This window comes from Coturnix japonica, chromosome 1 (genome assembly GCF_001577835.2).
Source record: "Coturnix japonica isolate 7356 chromosome 1, Coturnix japonica 2.1, whole genome shotgun sequence".
In the NCBI taxonomy this organism is placed as follows: domain Eukaryota; kingdom Metazoa; phylum Chordata; class Aves; order Galliformes; family Phasianidae; genus Coturnix; species Coturnix japonica.
In genome coordinates, this window is record NC_029516.1 from 28,320,738 (window position 1) to 28,325,450 (window position 4,713).

Here is a 4,713-nt window from a genome sequence, read left to right on the forward strand (position 1 = left end):
GTGCTTTTGGAGCTCAGTGAGAATCCTGATGTTAAAATAACCATGTATTTGAACAGAAGTCCTAGAATTAAAAGATAGGAGTCTTGTGGTCATAGGCTTGGGTCAATTGTAAGTTCAACCTAAATACAAGTACAGATATATCTTAGATGACTAAAATTAAATTACTGAAATAAAGTTATGACCTGAAATTAAATTATGTGCATTATTCACACTTAATCTCCCCAGCTCTTGCAAACCAATGATAGACTTAAACTAAATTTATTGAAGATAAAAAGACATTTTTTTCTTGTCTTTGAATTTTCTAAGAGTTGGTTCTAGGTAATTGAGGTTTGTTAGGCTTAAGAGAGTGAAATAGTATTTACTTTATTTTATTTTTAATTTTGTCTGCTTAATTTTTTTTTTTTTTTTTTTTTTTTCCCCCCCCTAATTCTGTATTAATAGGAAAACCATTTGACATCTTCAACAATCATACTGAAAATTCAGATCAAGTTCTTGCTTTATATCTGTGGACTTAATTTTGAGCTGGAACTCTGAAGCAATGTTTAAAAAGTATGTATGACACAACCAGAAAACATCTGTGAAAACAGAAATGGATTGTGAGGCTTGTTGATACATGGTGAGTTCCATCCTACTGACTTAGTTTCACACAGTGTTTTTTCATTCAGGGTCAGTTACTGAAATTTAAGCTGACACAGAAATTTCTTCTTGAAGAGTCACTGAAATAGTTATGACTACTTAAGGCCATTCAGGATCAACAAAAGTATCAGAGTTTAAACTCCGAGCTGGGACAATGAAAATGCTGAAGGATAAAATAAAGCTGAGTGAACAGTAAAATAAGAGTAGTTTAAAGTAGGAAGATATTTATTTCTGTTAATGCAGGTTAGGATTTTCAAGAGGACGGCTGCTAAAGAAGAGATAGTTAGAATCCTCTTTCTTCTTCATTACTTTTGACAGGAAAACTTTTATGTCAGTAATTTTTAACTAGGAAACAGCTTTTTCTTTCAAACGTTTAAATTATTTTCAACTCCCTTTCCAAATGGTTACTTTTGCACGGGTATGCTGAAGGGACAGATAGAGAAATGGAGTCTGAATATTATATGAGCACATTACTAACATAAGCTGAGAATTAGCATTTGAATTTTATTCCTGCTCAGATGGGTGGTGACATCAAGGAAAGGGAGTAACAGTAATTAGGGTCACTCTAATGCAGACAGTCCTCAAATCTGAGTAATGAGTCAGTCTAGTTTTGCTTGTCTACTCCCCCTTTTGAGCCCAATTAGAGTGTAAGATGACTCAGAAGCCACTGTAGATTTAGAGGCTTCATGTGATTATATTCGAAATAGAATTTAGTTTTTGTAGTCAGGTAAGAAGGGTATTTCAATATTGAATATGATAAAGATATAAAGTAGGACATCATGTCACTAGATCTTTCACTCTGAATGGTTTGACTTACTGAAGCCTTGTTGCTGGAAGTATCACCACAAAATGCTTAGGGAAGAAAATTGCTGTAAAGGGTCACTAAGAGACATTGCTCTGCTATGTTTCCTCAGGTAATCCCAAATCCATGAAAACTCCTTTGCACTGATCACCACAATGCCAGAGTAACTGGAGACATGGGGAAAAGTAGAACCATATGCTAAAGAAGTTTGTTAATCAGTGAGTGTATCATGGGATTTTTGGTCTAAATTCTTAAAACAAGGATCTCCATCATATTGTTTCTCTGTCTCCAAAGCAGAAGGTTTGCTACTTAAAAAAAAGAGAACATATTTTTTCTTCATATTTTTCCCTTATCTGCTACAATTTTCCAGATTCCAAACAAACAAACAAACAAATAAATAAATAAAACCACCTAATTTTGAATTCTTTTGTAATCCTTAATAAAGGGGACTTTTATATAATTTTATTCCATGCAGGAAATAGTTACATCATTTGAGTTTTGAAAGTCATTCACCAAGGGAAACACATCAGGTATTGGCATGATTGTCTACCATGTCCTGATGAGATCCTTCTTCTTAGTTCTGTTTTATTTAGCTTTAATATCAGTCTTCTTTAATGATATAACAATATGATTAAATATTCTTGCAGTTAGTTGCTTGCAGCTGAACACAGGGATAGCTGGAAACTCCATTTTGTTTTTCAGTCAAAAGGATTTCTGGATGTGTGCCTGGTGGGGAGAGAATAGCCAATGGTTTTAACTCTGGGCTGTCTTATGATGTAGGTTAGAGCATTTCTAAAGACTCATAGCATGCATTTTGGGAGCTTGGAGATCGCCTGCTGCAGAGACAAGAGTGAGAAATTCCTTGGAGGATGGATTTGCAGCTCTTCATGCCTTAGAGTAGGGAAGTTTAAAGCTCTATCATGTCTTGCTTTCTGTTTCATTGGTGGCAAGGGAGTGAGAGCTCCAGCAGACAGAATTCAGCAGAGCTAAGCCTGGTAGCCCAGAAAGGCCTAATTAAGACTAGTGCCTGGAACTTGGAACAGGCAAATTAATTGTAGAATTATAGTGTTTTAAGATCATAAGATAATTTAGGCTGGAAAGGATCTCAGGAGGTCACTAATCCAACTTCCTTTTCAAAGCAGTATCACCTCTAAGCTGTGACCAACTTGCTCTTGGCTTTATCCAGTCAGATCTTGAAAATCTCCAAGGATGGAAAGCATAATCACCCTGGGCAACCTGCTCCAAGTATGTCCTTGTGGGGGAAAAGCTTTTCCCACTACTGAGTAAGAATGTTCAGTGGCAGACACATTTACATTCTTGATGACCATTGGGATCAATCTGCCACTGACAGTGGTGGATTTCTCATCTCTTGCTACCTTCAGGACTGGATGATTTTCTGGGGAAAATAAAAGGCTTTTGTGAAGTTATTATTTCTGCATATCCAACACTCCCTTGTGGCCTTATTTTTACAAATAGATGAAGAGATATGCTATCATCTGGTTGGAAGAACTGAATGAGGTGTTTTAAAGAATAACATAATTGTGATTTCCTCAAAATATCTTTTAAGTTAAATTGCTAAAATTATCTTACAGCAATTGAGCTTACATGAACTGAAAACTCAGTTTGAGAAATGTGTACATTTCCTAATCTAAGTTTTTTGAACTTCGATACTTCTGAGACATTCCCTTGCCATTTAATAAACAGATGACTTAAAACAGAGAGATAATATTCTCAGAAGCACATGAATAATCCAGTTTATACTTGTGAAAGGTCATTAAAAGAAAACGTATTTCATGTGATAGTGAAACATATGGCTTCCTGCCAGCAAAAAACAACAATAAAACCCAAACCAAACCAAAAAAAAAAAAAAAAAAGACCCAACAAAAAACAGAGATGTTTCAAAAATTTTAGTTGCTGAGTGACAAATATGGAGGAAAAGGCAGGGCTGTAGTAAAGTTACACATCATTTTGGCCTCTTCTACTGTTATGTATACAATTCTTCTCCTTACCAAAGATTATCAGCTTGCTCAGGCAAGATAGCTCCTTTTTGACTTTATGTGAAAAGTGTGTAGTGTAATAGGAATTTCTATACCTGATTTGGATTGTCAGAGACTAAGTATCAAGGGGGAAAACCTTACACTGTGTGGTAAAAAACAGTGATGCTGCTGGGGAGAAACACAGTCTATGAAGACAGGCTGAGAGAGCTGGGGCTGTTCAGACTGGAGAAGAGAAAGGTTGGGGGAGAGAGACCTGGGAGCTAAACAGCTCTCAGAGTCTGATCCAACCTGATCTTGAATGTCTCCAGGGAAGGGATACCCCTCTGGGCAATGAGATCTAGCTGTAGATGTCCCTGTTCATTGCAGAGCAGTTAGGCTAGATGACCTCTAAGGGACACCTTCCAACTCAAACGATTCTGTAATTCTACCATTCTATAAAAAAACTCGCACAGATTTTAATTCATCTGGTATAAGAATTTACGATTCAGGGTGTAATTGCGATCTAATTCTCCACCAGTGGCAATAGAATCCTGCTTCCACTTTTGGGTGCATTAAAGTTATGCTGTTAGGCTTTAAGTTCAGATAATGTTTAGTTACACAAGAAAAAGAGATCTGAGTTGAGTGAAAATTTAGAAAAAAGAAATCTTGTGTAATGCCTGAACAGTTATAAAAAGGCTTTGTCTGCAGGAAAAAAAAGGAAAAAAAAGAAAGCAAGCTTGTATCTGAATCCAATCCAAGGATGTCTTTATGTAAAGAACTGAATGAGTGCTGGGGTGGAGATAAAAATACAGATAAAGAGAAAACAAACAATTGTTTGCAGCAGAATGAAGAGAGAGAGAGATCTATTTTGAATGTGCTTATGTGGGCAGCTACAACTTGGCAGCTGCACTGGTGATGTTTCCGCCACTGTGAGGCTACACAGAAGCTCTGCAGCCCTTCTCCTTACCACCACATTTACTGTTTGTCCCTGTTGTGGTATTTTCCTTCTTTAGACCACCAGGAAATCTGTCATGCCTGCTTTTTAGTGGATCAACAGTGCGAGCCATACATAAATGTGATTGACAGTAGAACTTGACGAAACGGGGAGAGCTTTAGAATTTCTTATCAAGGACTAGGCACAGGAATTCCTTATCAAGGACTCAGCATGAAACAGATGAATGATTGCTTCAAACATTTTCTTACTGGTAGTTACAGGCCAAGTTGATCCCCATTAATATTTTGTTGTTGTTGTTGTGCTTTTTGGATTTTCATTGTTCCTTTAAAGATCACCACAATTAT